Here is a 21,447-nt window from a genome sequence, read left to right on the forward strand (position 1 = left end):
AAGTGTTAACTGTGACAGTGGCTTCATAACCATATGAACAGAAAAGACCATTGTTGATAGCCACCACCTGAACCAGAAGAGGCCTTTCAAAAGTCAATACAGATAAGCTATGCTAGTTAGCAAATATTTGACAAGTAATCAGTGAGGGGGTCTTTAGTATTTGGTTTAGTTTTTGGAGAATCCTACTTTTTACAGAATTCCCAGAATACAGTGCAAAATTTCTTATGTGTATTCATATGTGCAACGTCTTCTCCTAGGAAGGGTGATTTGTTTAAAAGGAAAACTCACTATGTGGAGTTTCAGACCTTGTTAGTGCTTTATGGCTATTTTGCAAGCTTGTCACACACATCACGTACAAAAATAGAAAAGGGGTATATTTCTAAATGATGTGCCTCTGTGCAGGCTTACAGTGCTATCCAGTCAGTTGGGAACAACGCAAGTGAGCAATGAAAATAGGCAGGTACATCACCTCCAAGGTGAGAGGATGGGACAGTTATGCAGGTATCTGACCACTGGGACGTACTACCAGCTGTTCGATAGAGATCTGGGTCTTTCAGACTCCTCTTTTAGTAGCATTTACACCATGAGCTCTTGAAGGCAAGATCTTGCTGGCAGGTCTGCATCCTTTTTTCAATGACTAGCACTCTTCTTGGGGCCTTTGTGGGTAGAGACATGTTTGGTGATTATAACGATTAGAGGAAATTAATCTAAAGGGAGAACATGGAGGTTTGGTTGAATTCTTCAAGTATCAAAAAGAGAACACCGGGGACTGGAAAGATGGCTCAGTGGTTAAGAGCACGGGCTGCTCTTGCAGAGTGTCCCAGCACTCACATGGTAGCTCACAATCTTGTAACTTGTAACTCAAGTTCCAGGGTATCTGCTGCCTTCTTCTGACCTTTGTGGGCACTGTATGCATGTGGTATACATACATACATGCAGGCTAAACACACACACACACACACACACACACACACACACACACACACACATACTGTATATAAAATGAATGTAGCAGAATCTGGCTGTCACAGTCCCTGTTCCACAAAGGACCACATGCTCAGGGTTTGGACTGCCAATTGGGAGAGATCTTAGGACACTTTCAACCTCTTGTAGGGAAAGGGTTTTTAAATCAATGATCATTTTGAGCATATTAAAGGCAAAATGGGGCTAAAAGTGGCTCCTCCTCTTTTAGATGAATGGTCTTACCCATTAAGAATGATATATATAAGGGTAGACCTGGCTCAGTGACCACTAGGAATATTCCAGTTAAAAGACCATAATGATTCTGGTGTTGATGCAATACAAATAGAGACATTTTGAGTTTCAGATCTTGTTAGTACTTTATGTCTATTTTGCAAGCTTGTCACACACATCTTTCTCTTGAGACTCAGATTGTTACAGGGATTAGGAGTTAGCATGAAGTTGACCTCATTCCACACTTATTTCTCATCAAGAATGTGCCAGCACTGCTCTGGCATGAAGGCATAGAGGACCAATTTCAAAGTTTGAAAATGAAGAAGTCCCACAAATCAAAGAAGTGACATGAATGTATAAGTGTGTGCAATGAGAAAGAAGAGCTTATTTTTATTGGAGGGAACCCAGGCTAGTGGGGAGTTGGGAATAGAAACAGGAGAGATCCAAGCTGCTTGGGAAGGGCTTATGTCATGGAGGAAGTGGTGTGGAGATGGTCCTAAAGGCTAAGCAAGGGCAAATATTGAAGGGGCAGGACTGCCTCCCACAGTGGGCTATGGATGCCTTTAAGGTCATGAAGAATTAGGGGGAACTCGCCTTAGGTGTTGTGATGAGATGCAGACTTTGAACACCTCACTGGGAAGCCAGTAGGGAATTAGTGAGGGGAGAGGATGGGACTAGAAGCAGGACCCACTCAAGAGTGCATCTGTAAATCTGTCCGGGATGCCATTGTATTTCAAGGCAAACTTTCAGATGTTGATTTTCTCCCAAGTCAAATGAGAAGGTTGAATTGGGTGCTGTATAAAGTCCCTTATGTTGATATTCCCAGGTGCATGCAAGTCATATTGTATTTAAAATTCACCCAAGGAGTCTCACACAGCCAGGAGCGATTCCTGAGGGAGTTCAACCAGTTGGTGTCGTTAGAATATGTGCATCCCACAGCCCTTCTCAAAGGCAAGGCAGGAGCCAGAAATCCTGCTCCCTTGTTCTGAAATGCATCGACTGAAGTTTAGAATTGTCTCTTCCTCCATTACCCCACCCTACACTGTGATTAACCTCCATGCCTCTCCTCTATGTCACAGACACTGGCTTCTCAGAAATAAAGTTCAGAAGGGAGGAAATGAATTGAACCATCCCATTCTCCCCACTCCACATATTTTCAATAGCATATCTAAGTGCTAAATCTTGTAAATGGATGATAACAGAATTGGCAGGCCCATTTGACAGATAACACCAGCTGTGCATCGCAGGAAAGATCCAAAGTATGCTCTTGGCCAAGATGAACCTTCTAGAAATACCAAGCAACCAGCAATGAACTTTTGGTTACTTAAAATGCAACAACTGTATGATATGTTAATATCATTTCTGGAGAGTGGGTAGAAAGAGAAAATTCCATTACAGACTTTTAAAGAATGATGCTTTTAGACCATTTCCATATAAATAATATACGGCATCCATAGTTGACTGAGACGAAACTCCTGTTACTCTGTTCAGGACTTCCATGAACTCCCCTTTAGTCTCTAGCTAAAAATTAATGTTCTGGCCCCCATCTACCATGGGCGGTAGCATGTATGTACATGTTGCTAAGTAAGCAATGAAGAAGCAGGACTTGTAATTTCTGGAATATTCATAGCAAGCTTATGAGACGATAATATTCTCATTTCCTAATTGACCATTCATCCCCCATACTTCGCCTACAACTCTCACGTACATTGCAGCAGATGTTGTCGGCATCCCGCCGGAACTCAACAGCACTAGCTTCCATAATTAGAAAGCTTACTGGGATGGGAACACCTGCAGCTCCATAGTGGGCTTTGTTTCCTCACCGTAGGAGTAATGGAGAGTAAGTGCCAGCAGCACAATGCTTACCAAAGCTCTGCTCAACCAGGGATGGAGAAAGCCCAGGAAGGCACACCCCACTTCTACACCAATACGTTGAAAATAGCTCAGTGGTGTGTTGTGCACATTGGTAGCTGGCTCGAAGATACACCCTTTCCTGACTCCCTTCTCTTTTCTTATTTCCTAAAACCTCTTCTTGTATTTCCTGAGTGAAGCCCCCTAACACAGAAATCTGCACCCAGAACTTTCATCCCTGGGTCTATCTCTAGGAAAACAACCTACAGAACTGTTCCAGCATCCACCAAGTATCCCGAGACAATGAGATACTGGAATTGAAAAGCATCCCTTATGAATGTATTTGACAACTCCTGCAGAAAAACCGAAAGCCAAACAGACTGGCTCCAAGATCATCTAAGTAATGAATGAATGCCCCTCCACCTCCCACCCCAGGCTATCTCTACAAGTGAGAAGAATCTGATTATCTGATTCCTGGTCCCAGCACACTTGAATTGAAGCATCACTTACCACAGAAGCTGGTCATGTGATTTTTGACTGAATCAATAACAGTCCATGACAATATGCTGAGTGTAAGAGAATAAAAAGCTAAAAGCAGAGTGATCCATTATAAGAAGGAAGCAGTTAAAAGACTTTGATTAGTCAAAGAGGTGAGGATGTTTAGGAAAAGTGAATAGCAGCTGAAGGAACCCCCCAATCTTCAACCCCAAACTCTCACTCTTCAGTATTTTGGGTATGCATAATATTTAAATTTTATGTTTTATAATTAAAACATATATTTATATAACTTTTTGGGGTGCTGGAGGTTGAACCTAATGCTAATTATATCCCCAACTCTCTGATTTGTTTTTCTGCTTTTTATTTTGAGAAGAGGTCTTGGTGGTAAGTTGTCTAGGCTACCCTTGGACTTTCTCTGTGGCTCCAGCAGCCCTTGAATTTGCCATTCTCGGGCCTCAGCCTCCTGAGTATCTGGGATTCATAGGTCGGCCTGAACCATGAGGCTCCTCATAGTTCCCCAAGTTTCTTGCTTTTGGTGTGACAAGCTCATGGCGCCTAGCAGCTCCAAACAGGACAAGACAAGCTCTGTTCTCTAACTGTGCATTCTGTCAGGATTCCCAGCTGCCTCACAGCCTCTAGCTTTGCTCCCCATCTTCTATTAAAATACCCCGTCTTTTGTGCCTAGACTTGGACACTTCACAGCTGTGGCAGTAGGGGGTCAAACCGGAGCGGAGTAGGTACAACAACAGAACCTTGAAAACAGATGCTGGCCTCTTGAAAACATGCCTGATGAGGCTTGTTTGTTTAAAGTGAAACTGTAGAAGACAAAGTATGTCTTGAAACAGGTTATGATGCAATATAAATATTATTCTATGTGTGTTTGTGCTCATTTGTCCAAACTTCCACATTTCTTTGGCATGGGATCTCTCTGAGGGCTTGACTTGTTGACATTATTCTGTAATTTATCAATGAATAATAATAACATTTCAAGATAAAAATAATATCCTTAACTGCACATGATCACATTTTTATTTATTTTATTCCTCTAACATTTCAAGTGGAAGGCATTTAAAATTAGATAAAAATAAGTAAGGGTATTATTTTATTCTAGTCTTGATTTTGTTGTTATGATTGAACAAAAGGCTGTGGGCTCATGGTCAAGGTCAAAGCATTGAAGATGCTTTTATTCTCAGACCCAAATCAAACAGATTTTTAGAGTTGGGGTGTGCTAGGCAGAGTAATGGCTTCATCCCCAAGCTTATTGGTTAGCTGATGTGGCAGATGTCATTATTATTATTATTCTTTTTAATGAACAGATGTGATTAAATTAAGAACCTTGAGAAGGGGAAAGAATTATAAAACATCCCAATGGGCTGAAATGGTTGTAAGCAAGAAGAGTGAGAAAGTGGAGAGGTGAGGATGAAATAGCGGAGATCCTAGCTACCACAGGGAGGGACCTGGAGGCTCGGCAAGTAGGTTCTCAGAGACGCTGAAGTACAAGTCCCCATAATTTCCCAAGATCCTCCAGAGGGAAGCAGCTCCTCCTACATTGTGACTTTATCTCAGTCAGGTTGGCTCCGACCTTCTGACCTCCGGAGCTCTGAAAGGGTACATTTGTGTTGCTTTAGGCCGTAGAGTTTGTATCCATTTGTTCCAGCAGGAACAGGAAATGGATGCACCAGGGATACTTATGTGTTGTTGATGGTCAGCCTACCAAGCAATTCAACCCCATGCCGTGTCCTTTCCTTCCCTCCATGTCAGGGCAACAGGGCAGCGAAACAAAAGTGAAAAGCTTCAGGCCATGTGTCCCTTACATTCTAATCCTGTGCAAAGCTTTGGTCAAGGGGATTCACCTCTCCAGAGCCATGACTGTCTCACAGATACAGCAGTGGCTGCTTCTATTTCTAACCCTTTAGAATAATGCTCCCACTGCCACAGCAATGAACCATACCTGTAGCAAAGGACGTCAGTGCACTGTGGCGAAGTTTAAATGTGATGATGTGTGTGAGCCATCCCTGCAGGTGTTTCGCAGACAGTAGGTACTCAATATGGTCGGTTCTCTTTGCTTCACTTCAGTCCTGCATGCAAAGTTGTGTACTATCCCTATCCAAAGTACTTCAGAAGCAGGTGCCTGGAGCTGCATCATTCATCCTATCTACCTCATGTGGGATGTTACCAAAGTCCTGAGCAGGGTCTATGGGATGCTTTTTATTTGAATGACTTTATCAAGTTTAAAAATATATATTTTATTATTTTATGTGAATGGGTGTGTTACCTGAATGTGTGTCTGTGCCTCCCGTGTGTACAATGCCCATGGAGGCCAGAAGAGGGCGTCAGATCCCCTGGATGGTTGTGAGTTAGCATCTAGGTACTGGGAGTTGAATATGTGTTCACTGAAAGAGCAGCCAGTGCTTTTAGCCACAGAGCCATCTCTATAGCCCCTCAATTATTATTATTAATCTTTTTGTAATGCTAGAAATTGAGCCCAGGGCCTTGTGCATACTAGTCAAACACTCTATTATTTACTTAACATCCCCAGCCCTTAAAAGCCTTATTAAGACATACTCTGTATATGTTCTAAGCACATGTAACCATAATTCCATGAACTTTGATATATTCTGTAAAATCTATTTTTAGAATATTTCCACCATGCCCCAAAGGAAACAACTCACACCTTACTGGTAGTTCTTCCTACTTCCACCCTAAATCCAGACAGCCATAATCTATGTTCTAGAAGCCTCTATAGATTGATCTTTGTGGACACTTCACATAAATGGAATCATAGACTATGCAGGCTCTGTCCTGGCCCCTTGTCATTTCTCCAAGCTTCCCTCACAACCTGCCTTCCGAATCACAGCAAAATGAGATGGCTCTTAGTTCTCTGGGTTTTCACAGTTGATGCTCCTCTGTCTCTGTCCCTGCATCTGGGCATGTGCCAGCTTCTGGAACAGCTTCTACAACCTGCAGGTCTCAAACTGGAGTCTTTTTTCCCCCTCCAATTATGGCCTTATTGGATTCCTTTGCAGCACGCTTTTGTAGCTCCTGATAGTACAAGCTATTATGTTATATTGTGATTGCCTGTTGTTTCCTGTGATCCTGGAAAAGCAGGGACTCTGTCTTTCCTATTCAGCACTGCACACTGTGCGCTCTGTACCTTGCACAGTGCTTACTACCCCCAGACATGTATTAATAGGGAGGATAAAAAATGTGTCCACGTTTAACAAGTTCCAAGCTTCTCCTCTTGTAAACTCAGAGGAAGCTTCGGAGGTGTATGTCATGTTCTTTGTTGCACACATACTTTTAAGGGATACCTGATGGGGAAGGATCAATCTGTCATAGAGGCAAATCTGTTTAGATATTTCTTATGGAACATCTTATTTTTTTCACCAATTTCTGGAGAAAGCGTGGCTAAATGATTTGCATGGTGATATTCTGCTTAATTTGAGAAACATTTTTTTTTTCCCAGGGAGATATGCTGGAGAGGCTCCTTCCTCCCCAAGTCTCTGCTGGCGACCATCTTAGCCTTTGCATAAAATCTAGCTAAGAAAGCAGAGGGAGAGTATAAACTTGAAGGTGAAATTAGGCCAAGAGTGGTTCAGTGGCAGAGCCTTAGCCTCCGTCTGGAAGACCTTAGGTTCAATCTCCAGTAACACACAACAAAAAGGAATTAATTTTAAGCCACATGTTACATTCCCAATAAATCAGTAGCAAAAAGTTCTTCCTCCTGTGGCTTTCTGTTACTTCTTGTGTTTAAGAGAAGAGCCCTTCATGGTTTAACCTGCAGGCTCTAGAGCACAACCAATACAGTATGAACCATGCTTTGCCGTGTTCTAATACTTTGGGTGTAACTGAAGCAGAGCAGAGGCCCCAGGTTAGATCTCAAGCAACAACAACAACAAAACTCTACTATCCATGTTAAGAAGGCAAATAGAAATTGGTTCAATTATTTCTTAAGGTCTGGCGAGATGACTCAGAGAGTATGCCACCAAACCTGATGACCTGAGTTCAATCCTTGGAACCCATGTGGAAGGAAGTGGAGAAGAACCAAGCCCGAAGGTTGTAGTCTAGCTTCCACACGTTCAGCATGGCTTGCATGCCCTATCACCCCAAAATATATCCAAAATATTATCTCAACATGTAACAGTAAAGATTATCAACCGATGTTTTATATATCTTTTCATGTTACATCTTCAACATCCCATGTTAATACATGTTAACATACAGCAATACAGTCCACCACAGTTGCCCTTATGCACACTCAAGGTTTCACTGGCAACACATGACTGGGTGTGTGGCACTTGAACTGTGTGGTTGAAGATTACCCACTCTCAGGAAACTTCCAGATAGAGCCACTCCAAGGATGGATGCACTTGAGTCCCCAGGGCATGCTCCTCTGATGTTCCTATGTCTGTGTAAAATGTCTAGAGATTTTCACTTGGTTGCTCCAGAATGAATCTTGTAAGTGAAACTGCCAGGCTATTCAAATGAGGATCTGTGGGGAAAGCTGCCTCTGTGACTCAAATGTATCTTATCATTGCTGTTTTAAAATGGATGTTGGCATGCTTCTCTGTTGGTCTCTCTGTCTCTGTCTCTGTCTCTGTCCAGCATCTTGCAACCTGGCCCTTGGTGGTCTTCAGCTCTCAGTTCTCCAGAACTGGAATTAAAGGCATTTGTGAGCTGGCCCACGTGAGTGGGAGGAGCAGAACTCCGGTCCTCTGCAAGAGCAGCAAGTGCTCTTAGCCGCTGAGTCATCTCTGCAGCGCCCAGACTCATTTTTCAGGATCTGGAGACGACTTTCTGTTTCAGTCTTCCCTCACTTCTTACCATCTTATTTGCCTTCTTTCTTGCTAGCTTCTGCCTGGACCTGATCGGCCAGGCCTCCATTATTATCTGTTCCTGGTGTCATTAACAGTTCTCCACTCTTATTTTAGGCGACTTCCTTATTGGAAGCATGTCTATTTTGATGCCTCTAATCTATCACCAGAAACTGCAGTCTCCGGCTGTGAGAATTAAGGACCTCTTCCCGAGATTGCCCTGGATGGAATCTCAGGCTTTTTTCTAAAGTTTAGACAGAATCCAAATGTGAATTGTGCTGCTGCGAGAAGAGAATTACATTGTCTAAGCGAACTGACATTTATGAGCTCACTGGCCATCAGTTCAAATTACATAACAGGTATTTTTTCTTCAAAAATGAAAAATTGAGTCTATCTAAAAAAAACTCATAAGGGACTTGAGTTATTTGAGTTTCCAGTAATGAGGAACTGGAATTTAAAGGGTATATTTTCAAATCAAGATTTCAAAAGAATATAGTTAACTTCTGTGCCCATAAATTCCACAGCATGGTTCAGCCATGCATGGATGAAAATATTCAAGATAAAAAGGCATCAGTGCTGAACATGTAAAAACCTTCCCCTAATCATTGTTTATAAACAATATAGCACTAGTTATTGACATGGTATTTGCGTTACCTTAGGTGCTATAGGAAATCTGGAGGTGACTTGTAGTATCAGGAAGATGAGTGCAGGTTATGTGAAAATAGTATGTCACTGTATGTCAGAGACTTGAGCACCTGCAGATTTGGGTATTTGAGGGGGAACCTGGAACCGGTCCCAGTGATAGGTAGGGCTGACTGAGAATTGACAACAACACAGGTAATGATGATGGACAAAATGGCCAAGAAATGAGTTGTAGTCTCTAGGACTCACAATGGGTGGAGATAGGGACAGAGAAGACACCAGCAAGAAGGATCCTGAATGATTTTCTCCAATCCTGGCTGGCTACATGTAGGGCTCAAAACAGTGTTGTGTAACAACAACAACAAAAATATCTCTTTGTGTTCTGGAGAGATGGCTCAGTGGGCAAAGTCCTTGTTATGCAAGCATGAGGACCTGAATACAGATTCCCAGAAGCCATGTAAAAGCTGGGCACAGTGGTGTGTGTCTGCAGCCTGACACTGGTGGAGTGGGCATGAGACTGGGGGATCCTGGGGCTCACTGGCCCAGACCAGCCCAAACATTGAGCTCCGGGTTCAGTGCGAGACCATGCCTCAAAATATAAGATGGGGAGTGAATGGGGAAAACACCTGACATTGCACTCATGCACAAGCACAGGTGAGTATGCGTGTGTGCATACACACACACACACACACACACACACACACACACACACACACAGAGTCTTCTTGACTGTCCTGGTCATGTCTGTTCTATTAGTGGTCATTATTCTATTTCTGGTCATTACAAAACAGTTTCAGCTCCTGAGAAATGACAAAGTCTTTCATAACGATTTTTTTTTTGGTCAGATTTTGATCCATGCACATGAACTACCCACAGCACAAAGTGGAAAACATATGTGACAACAAAATTTGTAATTCTTTAAAGCCTGCCACTAGCCAATAAAAAACGTGAGAGTAGTAAGAGTGGTCTTTTGAGTAGGTTGAATTTTAGCTATAAAGTAGCTTTGCACAGTTTACGTACCCTTCTTGGGGTTAAGCTAACTGGGCGTCCATCTACCAGAACAAATAGATTTATCCATGCCATAGTAATTTATTTAGTGTGTGTATGTGCCTATCTGTCTGTCTATCTGTGCACTTGTGCTTGTGTGCCATAGTGTTTGTGTGTGTGTGTGTGTGTGTGTGTGTGTGTGTAGGCCAGAGGACAAGTTGTGGAAATCAGTTTTGTCCTTTCACGGTGTGTGCTCAGGGATCAGAAGGCCTAGTGGCCAGTGTCCTTCTCTGCTGAGCCACCTTGCTGGCCCACAGTAGTCTCTGTCATCAGAAATTAGGAGCAACTAAGAAGTAGCTGCATGGTAAGACAGATAAGCTCGATTCAATCAGGCTAAAGGGCTAACAGCTGCATTTTGCAGGCACTCTTTACTATTAAAGTGTGTGACGTTAATTACACCCACCATAAATGGCACTCTCAGCTTCTTAGGGGTGCAGTTTGCAAAGGCCTCATCCAAGAAGATCCATCAGTGTGCAGTTATAAGTGGAATCCTTAGTCCCACAGAAGTGATATTGCATTTATTTTACAATGCAGACAAGTGGATTGTAACATCTGTTCCAGACATTGGTAACACAAGAATTTCTCTTGTTGTTTTCAATACAGGCTTCTGAGGATACATGTCTAAGCATTTGTGAATATTAACTTTTTTCTTTTTTAAGTTTGAGGATTCTGTTAGTTCTTTTCCTACTTTTCCATGTAGCTTACCTGAGTATGTAGGACGACCTCTGTACAGGTGAGAATACAAGGTTACTAGAGTTTTTAAAAGCTGAATGTCAACTATGTAGTTAACACATCAGGAATCTAAAGCATTTGACTCCTTTTATCAGCAAAATAGAAATAGCTGCTTGGGGCTCCTATTAGAGAAGTATAAATTCACTACAGTTAAATACGCACCAGAGGCTCACATGAATTATTTGATTTAGGGAGAGACAGTGTGGAAATATGAACTACATTTTCAAGTCAGAGGTTCTCCATGCTAGCTCTAGGGCACTTAAAAAATTCCAGTGCCTAACATTCACCCAAAATATTTAATTTAGAATTTTAAGGGCTCCCTAGGGTTATCCACTCAGCTTCTAGAACCTTCTTTTACAAAATGTGGTTCAAGGACCAACCACATCAGTACCACTGGAAGGCTGAGTACCATTTCAGATCTGAGGAATATTTACAAGTTCCCCAGGAGATTCTAATGTGATTCTAACCTGAGATCCACTTGTCTTTTTAGGAGTTTTTTAGGCTTTTCTTTATATTATTTGATCATCATACTTTCACTGAGGGGCGGGCCTAGTCATCTGTGTAATTACATGTTTTTTGTTTGGAGGGGGAGAAGGGTCTCACTATGTAGCCCTAATAATCACACACTCTTGTCAAGACATTATTCCTATTCCTATACTATACCCAGGATTATATACACAAGAATCCATACACTAAAAGTCTCTTTACTTTGTAGTAACAAAGTAAGTCCATGCTACCAGATGAATGCCACTTTTTAATGGGACAAACAGTAGAACAGTGGTTGGTAGAGGCTGAGAGGCTGGGAAATGGAATGGGGTGCTATTCCTTAATGGGCACAGAATTTCAGTTTTGCATAAGGAAGGATTCCAGAGAAAGACGGTGGAGATGATTGCTTAATGCCACTGAGCTGTACATGTAAATTGGCCAAGAGGCCAAATCTAATATGACATGTTTGCAACCACAGTAAATTTTTAAACTTGAAGAATAAAGAGAATTTTCTTCCTTTTTTGGAGTCAATGGCTCTTTGGAATCTAGTGTTTTTCAGGCCCGTTTGTGAAAGTCTACTTAAAACAAACAAACAAACAAACAGCAACAACATAAAAAATAAACCCAACCAGAAAAGAGTGGAGTCTCACGCATTATCAGCTGGCCTTGAGTTCACTCAGTAGCCTAGGATGACCTTGAACTTCTGAACCTCCTGACTTTGTCTCCTGAGTAATGGGATAACCGGATTGTACCACCACACTGCATATTATACAGTGCTGGGAATCAGGCTCTGTGTATGTTAGGTTAGCACCCACTACCTGAGCTATACCCAAGTCCTCTGCTTGAGCTTTTTAATGGCTGCACACTAACATTATGAATCCAGGTAAAGAGTTGTCTCCTGAGGTATCATTTAGAAGAAAGATGGAATATGGTGAAGGGCAAAGAAAGTTCAGAGGCCCAGAACAGGTTTCCAGATAGGAGGGGCAGAGGGTGGGGGACTCTACCTAGTTAGGAATGCTCAATACCCAGGCTTCCTCTGCTGAGGCATCTGTGAGCGCTTGGCACAGGAAAGCTTCCTGTTTTCGAGATAATGTTTTTAAATGGCTCATAAAGAGTTTCTTGGCCACAACTAGTCCTCGAGAAGTAATGTTTGGATGATTGAACTATGAATGAATCAGAAACATATGCAGCGAATTTCCCCTGGCTTTGGCAAAGCACATGTTGGACTCAGTTCTGTCCGGGATACTTGAAAGATGGTTTCTAGTGTTTGTCGGATCAAACGAAGCTTCACTTTCCCAGCTCTCTTTCAGGCTGTGGCCAAGAGTAAGAAGACAGAGATCTCAGAGCCTTTGTTCCTATGTTAGCAGAGCTCTACACAAATGCAGGATAGACTCACTGAAAAGCTATGGTCCACTCAGTGTGGAAACATCTACTACGTTGCCACCTGAGCCTCTCTTCCGGCTTTCGTATCCTTCGAGAGGTTTCTTTATTAATTTATAAATGAAGGGCTTCAGACTTGGGTTATTTCAAAGAATAGAAGATCCCCATGGGTGAATTCCTTTCTACTTACCTACAGCAATTCTAGATTGATGGTCTCCCTGCAGCTCCAGGCCTTGAGCTCTGGAGAGTGTTGTAAGGAATGCCACAGCTCAGGGGACGGCACTTCCATGTGGTCAGAAAGAACGCTCACCCTCCTGGACATATTCAGGGAGCATTTTAGGAAGAAAGAAGCCCAAGATTCTGGCTTGAGTCTCCATTATGTATTGTTAACTTGTTTTTGAATATAATAAATGGCTCTGAGCTGTCTCAGATGGAACTCTCTGTATTGTTACTGAGCTGCTTTATCCTCAGGCACTGAGTGCTTTGAGACTAGCCTAAGTGTTGGAGAATATCTTATTTCTTATTATCTCAGAAAAGTTGGTAAATAAGGCTCAGCAATACAGACTAGGATACCTGCGCAAAGATTGCTGTCTTTAAGATCAGAGATCATTGATGTCTGAGGTGAAATGTAAATGAGAATCATGACTTTCTGTGACAGGTTTTCCAAATCTAATGGACAAACAGTATAGTCACCCCCTGCTTACTTTCTCTTAGTAAGTAAACTGCACCTCCACTAACATGACCTTAAGAAGGACTTAGACAATAATTCTCAAAAAGCATGTGCTATATTCTAGGAAACACTGAAATGGTAAATATTTTAAACAATGTAATAACACGCATGACTCAGCATGTCCAGTGTCTGTAACTACCAAATAATCGTAACAGCTCCTTTGCAATACAGTAGAGAAGAAGGGATGGGATCAAAAGAAGGAGGAAGAAGAGGAAGAAGAAGAAATCTAAAGGCCAGAAGAACAATATCCGTTTGGGAGAGAGGAATTTGAACAAAAGCGGGAGGTAGGTAGAGGTATGTGTAGTAAATGTGGAGGGAGGAAAGTCCTGGAAAATTACAGCTCAAAACAAGAGACCAAAGAGCGAGGCAGGATGTGATTAGCATTGCTGCCACTTCCATACGCTCTAAAGCGTCTTGCTGCAGCTACAACCTCCCTGGCCAGCGGGCCTGAGGCTGTAATCCCTGTCCTGGCATTCATTTGTGGGGTGTCTGTGGCCGTGTTGCTGTCCTTTTTGAACCTTGGTATCATATCTATAAAACAGGAACAGCAGTCCCTGAGTCATGGGCTCAGTGTCAGGGTCAAAGTAGATCGCTCACAGGTGCCCACACAACACCTGCAACAGTGCGTGCTCATAAAATAACACCTGGTTTTTTCTCTCTCAAACCTGTGCTCTTAGCCCTGCAGTACGAGTTGGAGTGTTTTCTCTGCTGCGCCCTCAGGCTCCCTGGATCCTAACAGTCAGGCTGCTCCATCACACTAGAGAGTTCTCTGGAATGCCTTCCTCTTTTTGTCTCCTTATGCAATGAGTGACCATGTCCCATTGAGCCTACTTCCTAAACCATTTATAGTCTGTCTTTCCCCCTCTGTTCTTCATCGTCATTTCCAAATTAGGCCGTTTATCTTGTCTTTACAAATGTATGCCATTTCATCATGGCATTCTGGCCTGGCAGATTGGGTCCACGTTAGCTACGTAGTCCTGGATAATTTCTTCACCTCTCCCAGTCTTAAACTGCTGTGTGTATGTGTGAAGGACAGAAGACAACCATAAATACCAGTCCTTCAGGTACAACCACTTATTATTATTATTTTATTATTATTATTTTAAACACAGGATCTCTCATGATCTGGAATTCACCAAGTAGGGTAGGCTAGACTGGCTAGCCAGTATTTCTCATGGATTTTCCTATTTCCACCTTCCCAGCATTGGGATTATAAAGGTGTACCACTGTGCTGGCTTTTTGTTATTGTTATTTTGAGACTTATTTAATTCATTGTATGTGTATGAATATTTTGCTTGCATGTATGTGCACCACATGCATGCCTGTTGCCTGTGGAGGTCAGAAGAGGGTGTTGGATCCCTGGAACTGGGGGTGAAGATGGACCAAATCTGGCTCCTCCATAAGAGCAACAAGTGCTCTCATCAACTGAGAGCTGGCTTTTTTACATGAGATTTGGGATCAATCTAGGGTTCAGGTCCAAGTACTTTGCTGGCTGAGATATTTTCTTCTCTCCCTTAGTTCCCTGTGGAAGGAAATAACTAGAGAACTTCCATCCTTCACAGTTCTGTTCTACGGAGTCACTATGAATGCTGCTTAGTGAATATTGAAGCATTGCTCTTGTGGACATGCAGGGTTAAGTTTATGGTGGTGCATGTTCTTGACCCTCTCAACACATATGCATGTCTTATACGTGTTCCTGTTTAAATGCATATTCAACACACATTGTTGATTCGTCAGCATTGAACCCACAGCCACAGCCCACAGCTCTGTAACTCATGCCTTGAATGGTGCTTATGAACACGGGTATGTTGTACTAGTCACAGTGCTCCTGCACTGTAGTCAGGAGCTCGACATAGCAGCATGGTGCTTTAATACTATAACAGTAGAGGCTATTCGAAACAGCAACAAATTCAAAAAATTCACCAAGGTATGACAATTAGTACATCTCAAAATGGACACTGACAGGATGGGAGCCTAAACAAGAATGCAGAGTGTCACCTTGTTTAACTCTAGCTTGAATTGTCACGACTCACCGCACTCCCATGAATGAGTGAGAAAGCACCCGGAGAATTGATTTGGTTTATAAGCCCTAATTCTAGGAAGTAGGTGAATATTGCAAAAACAGAAACCAGGGAAAATCAGGATCAGCTGCCTTGGTCATAGCTGGTGGCTTTGAGGCCCAGTTTAAGCCAGATACACTAAGCATCTATTGTGCAGTGAAACCTTTCACTGCTTCCTGTTGTTATGACCATGGTCTGTCTCTCTATTCATACTCATGCCTCATGCACCCCTAGGTGAGTCTTCCTCTGGGAATCCGCTGCCTGCTCCTCTCTCGCCTTTCTCCCATCCTTCCTTCTCTTGGCTCCTTTGCTCCTTTGCCCTCTCTGGACACAGAGCTTCTTTCCCAGGCCCCCAGATGCCTCTGTTAGAAACAACTCCACAGCCTTTTCTAGGTAGACTAACTACCCGCCTCTTCTCCACCTTGCTAACCACAGTTTTCTGTTCCCACAGAAGCTGTCATTTTCTGCATGTTGTTAAAACTCTTATGCACATGTTTTATTCCTCTGAAAAGGTATGAGTTGATATGATTCATCTTTTCATACACTGCAAAACTCTCAACACAATGCCTTGCCCTCAGTACGGTAGATGATAAATGCTTGCTGATTAAACACCATAACAACAACAACCCCAACACAGCGCTCAGCTTTCCCTCTACTGAAAAAGACAGGATATTTATAAAGCACACTTGGATTTGAGAAATGCTACATATGAGCCAGCCATAAAAACTAGAAGTGTTTCCAATTTATGACAAAAGCCAAGGAGCCCCCACTGGGTTGGTCAAGATGGGGCCTTGCTCCCAAGTGCATATTCTTACCATCTTTAGTACCAGGGCCACTTTTGGGGATAAATCATGAACCTCAAAATCAGGGCTAAATAGTTCAGACAGCAACGTATTGTAAATTACATCATGTTTTCTTCCAACAATCTCATCCTAATAACCTAAATGAGCACTTAATATTTTTAGTGGACTTGCTTCCAAAAAGCTTGGGGCTTGGGGCAAACTGAACTGCAGCCATAACATATTACCTGCCTTGACTCTTCAGAAGAGCCCAGAGAAAGGAGCCTGGCATCAAGACATCTGTCTACTAATGATGCAGCGTGTTCTTGACTTGCTGGGAATCGGTCATGACTGTAACATCCATGGAATGGCCTTCTAGCTAAAGCATTGGAGAGATGCCTTTCCTGTGTGTGTCTATGGGGTGGGTATCTGTCTGTGTGGGTGCACATGTGTGTAGGTGCATGAATACACGTATGTGTGTGTGGCTGTCATTCCCTAGGTGCCATCTATGCTGTCTTTTGAGACAGGGTTTTTCACTGGCTTGGGGTTCACTGAGTAGGCTAGGTTGGCTGACCAGCAAGCCCCAGGTATCCCCCTGTCTCTGTCTCCTCAGTTCTGGGATTACAAGTACACATCACCACATCTGGTTTTTTCCGTGGGTTCTGGGTATGGAACTCAGGACCTCAAGCTTGTATGGTAAGTGCTTTACCAACTCACCTCTCTCTGCTCTCATGAATATTTTTAATGAAGAAGAATGTGATAGGATGAGTCACATGTCACTAAATATGGACTTCTTTGCTTTTCTTAATATTATTTTTCGTTATTATCAGCAGCTAACTCAAAGTAAAATCAAGGCATGTCTTGTCTGTGTAACACCCCCCTGCCACACACAGATGTATGTGGTTGCACATGTGTGTAGCACATATGTGTGTGCGTGCGCATGCACATACACTTATGTATGTGGCCCAATGTTGATGACCCTCCACCTTACATACTGAGGTAGGGTTTCTGATTGAACCTGGAGTTCCCTGTTTTAGCCAGTCTGGCTAGCCGGCTCGCTTCAGGGATTCCCTGGGTCCTCCCTAGTGCTGGGATTACAGGCAGGCAACAGTGGCTACCCACCTGGCCTTTACTTGGGTTCTGGGGATCTGAACTCTGACCCTCACCCTTGTATAGCAGCCACTTTACTGGCTGTGGCACGTCCCCAGCCCAACTCTTTAGTTTGCACAGACTTTTGTTTGTTTCTCTTGAGTGCTTTGTGGGAAAGGTAGAAACGGGTACTTCACCTTGTAACTGAGGAGATGAGATCCAACTGAAGGATTTATTTATTCAGGGCACAGGCTGAGCTTGTCCCCGGTCTCTCATTTCCTGTGCTGCCTTTTCCACACTTTGCCACTTGGTCTCCTCTCAGCACTGTGACATGGTCATGTCAGGGTGGTTTTTTTTTCTTTTTTTTCTTTTTTTTTTTTTTTTTTTTTTTAATTATCAACATGTACTGCCCTTTCCTAGAATTTTTTATCTCATTTTTCCTTGCAGTTTGGTGGGGTTAATTTGTCCTTTCTCTTGAATTTTGCCATTATCTTGTGGGTTTCCTAGGAAAGGAGGCTCTGTGCAGTTCTTCACTATTCCTTCCTCAAGACAATCCCCCAAAGGAAACTGTATCCACTTCATTATGTCTATGGAAGCTGGAAGCCAGGCATCTGTATGTTTTTACTTCTTAGCCTGAAGCTGTGGAGTCCAAATTTCACAGTATGCCAAACACTCAAGGAATGCAAAAAGAGAGCTTTGAGCACCTTTAGATGAATCATACTGTGGTCTCAGAACCTTGGGAATGTAGTCATAGACCACGTGGCCCTTCTACTCTAGTGAGATAACATCCCCGGGACCCCTAAACCCGGTAGATCCAGGCTGAGACAAAGGTAGAGGAATCAGGCTGTGTCAAACAGCATTAAATGGACAGTGTGTTGCCTATAACACAAACAAGGGCTGCCTCTGTTGACCACTCTAGCAGCTGGATCAGAAAGGTGGTGCTCCCCAGTGACATCTGGAGACCAATAGTGCTCACTTGGTGCTGCCATTGATATCCTATGTGGCTTAAACCAAAGCATGTCCAAAGCATGGGAACAAAGATGCCTTCTTAGTTAGAGGAACAGACAAGTTAGTGAAATAATTCCAAAGCATGTTGAGGACCACAAATGCTAGGATAAAGGTTCGCACCTACTTTTTACTGTCTGATACATGAATGACCTGTTTTGTTTTCCCCCCAACTAGTCTGTGGTCACTGCATGTTGTAAGTGAGACCAATGATGACAGCAGGTAGTTTAATACGTTGTACTTCCCTAAGCTCTGCTCCTGTATTCCTCACTTTCAGTACACCTTGCTGTCCTCCACTTTCACAGATGAGGACATCAAGTCTGACAAAGGCCAAGAAGCCTGTCTAATGTTCACTCAGTAAACTAGCGGCACAACTGGGGTAGGATGACAACAACCTGACTTCCAAACCTACTAGTTTAACCAAAGCACCTGTATTCCCCTAAGAACAGGATTTTCAAAATCTGCTCTATGTCACATCTTCTGATACCATATTCTATGAAGTATTGAAATGCCCGGCAAAGAACAAAACTTGGCATCCACAAGGTACTTCCCAGAATGCCCCTTGTACAGAAAGTGATACAGAAGTCCTCTATAAAACTGTAAGCCCGAGTTCTTGGCATAGAAAATGCGGGCACCCAAACCTAGGCGTATCATCAAATCGTAGGGAAACAGATCGCAAAGCAATGTGCCCAAACCTAAGTGGTTCAAAGCCCCAGGCTTGGCATGTCTGGAGGCCATCTTCAAGAATCTCAGTCTCCTATGCATAAAATCGAAGGGCAGAAATAAAGGTCTCTAGCACATTTCGGCTGATAGAAATCCAGACAAAAGGGATCTCAATTATTTAAACAAGGTTTTCCCGAGGGACCACTATGGTCTTTATAAGGTGGCTCCTGAGCTACTCTTATATTCATCACATATATTTATAATATTATAACATCTATATTTCAAAAGTAGGTTTTAATGTAAAACCTCAGGGTATCTTTGGCTTTCTTCTCTAGTTTTATCTGTTGGGTATCAGGACAAATGGGTGTTAGGCACCCAGGAAAGAGAAAATGACAGAAATTCATGACAAGGCTTCTGATTTTTCAAATGAGGTGTGTGGTCCTGGAGACTTAAGAACCACTGATAAGACATTTTTATTTGAATAATCTAATACCCTGTCACATAACAACTGTACCCTTTTAAAGAGTTGTTTAAATTCAACACTTTCACCTTACACAATTTGCCCAAATTTGGGAATAAGGTGAGAAAGGATAAGATAAGAGACAGCAAAAACTTGAATATCTCTTTACAGTTGGTATTCTTAAGGACATTTCCCTTCTGTTTTAGCTTTCCATGTTTTGTTTAGTGCACCTCATGTGGCCGGAGAAGAATAACGATTAGAAACCAACTCTTGTAACACATATCTAGTCTCTGTATCTGCTTCTCTACAAGTCTGTGCCCACATGATCTGCTAAAGCAATTCTTACTCCGAGGGAGCTGGTGAACAGGTTCCGTGTAGATTCGCATCTCCTTACAGCAAGTCGTACAATGCCAGGGCCCTCCATCCCACCCAACCCAGTCCTTGTTTTCTTCTTTCCATTTTCAAGGCATCTTTTCTTTGCATCTTCAACTTCCCCGGAGTCCACCTCCCCCTGAGGAACAGCTTCTGATTTCAGCTTTTGCCTTTCCTGTGTCTTTAAGTCAGAAATTTCCCAAGGCTCCCACGAGCCGACTTCAGCAAGCATCCAGAGCTCCTGAGCCTTCCCTGCAGTGAAGTCTGCAAGAGGATCTCCTGGGTCTACAAAACATCTCCAGATCTAGACCAGACCTCGGGGATAGACTACATGATAAATCAGGGACATCCTAGCGACCGGACTCAAATATTTTAAAAAGCAAACCAATTGGTGCTGGCAGTTCCCCAAAGGGAAAAATCCTCCTAATCACGCAAAGTGTAAAGCCAATACAAAATCGTACCCAAGAAACCCACAAAAACACCAAAATGATTCCAGACTCTGGCGCCTACCTTACAGACCGCCCAGACCTCTGGACTCAGACAGGCATCCACACAGGGTCTGGTCTCTGGTTCTTCAACAGCTGTGCTCTCTCAGAGTGAGCCACAGTCTCCCCGGGGGCTGGGCTCTGCAAATACACACACTACACACACAGCCTTGTGGTGCCAGGCAGCCCCTTCGTCCCCCTTCCGGGCGTTGCCAGAGCCTGGCCACTGACCAGCTCCCTCGTGGAGAAGTTGGGGGACTGATCCAACTCACCCGGCAGAAGGTGGCCAGGCATCTTGGTGGCAGGGGGTCCCTGTATCTCCCTTTCAAAGCTCAGATACCCTCCCGAGCCTCATTAGAATCCCAGAATAGCCGGCGGCAGACAGATCACCTCTTCCTGGGCGGGACCACCCAGACCCTTTAGGGCTGTGTGACACCCGCCTCCTCTCCTATCCCCCCGGGGTCGGACGCGGTCACCTCTTACCTTTACAGAACCCGGGGTCTCCAAGGAGTACAGCTTCTCACTCGAATTGGGAGGACCCCGGTTTTGGAAGCAAGGGACATTTCGAAGTGAAACAGAAAGTAGCCCGGGGATCCAATCCAGACCCTGGACCTGCACTTGACTGCCCCCAAGCTCTGTGAGTCTTGAGACTCAGCCCGCAGCTCCACTGGCTCAGCTTGGGAGGATCCCAAGGACTCAGCCATGGAGAAGTCTGGAACTCACAGTCACCGCCTGAGCGGCTGCTTTTTTTTTTTTTTTTTTTTTTTTTTCTTTCTTTCTTTTTTGAGTATTTGTTGAGCTTTTAAATATGCAGTTTGTCTCCTTCTAAAGGGAATTAGCAATCCCATCACCCGACTCTCCTGGCTCCATTATGTAATTTAAACTGATCTGGGAGCAACACTCCCCCACCTTAAGTCCCCAGCCAGATCCCCAGGGAGCGTCTATAACCCCAGAGTGGGAAGGCACTCAAAACACCAAACAAAGACAGTTAACGTTTCCAGAATTTTCGTTTTGGGACTGTTTTTCTGCAGTGTACTCTTTTTTTCTTTGATACCTGGGTACAGGACCTCCTAAATGATGGCACTGGGCAAGCTTGGATTTCTCAGGATGTAACTACGTTAGCTTTCTTAAGAGTAGGTATTGGATGATTTCAGATGGTT

General features: G+C 43.3%; 1 protein-coding gene across 1 annotated transcript in view; it reads right to left on the reverse strand.

Annotated features, from left to right (window-relative positions):
- Phactr1 (phosphatase and actin regulator 1) overlaps positions 1-20,897 on the reverse strand; it is a 285,223-nt gene extending 264,326 nt beyond the window's left edge. Inside the window, exon 1 of the mRNA XM_059263123.1 lies at positions 20,771-20,897. The gene's annotated coding sequence lies outside the window, so the exon portion shown is untranslated. The remainder of the gene's footprint in view (positions 1-20,770) is intronic.
- Positions 20,898-21,447: the final 550 nt, after the last annotated feature.

Source organism: Peromyscus eremicus, chromosome 5 (assembly GCF_949786415.1).
Source record: "Peromyscus eremicus chromosome 5, PerEre_H2_v1, whole genome shotgun sequence".
Classification (NCBI taxonomy): Eukaryota; Metazoa; Chordata; class Mammalia; order Rodentia; family Cricetidae; genus Peromyscus; species Peromyscus eremicus.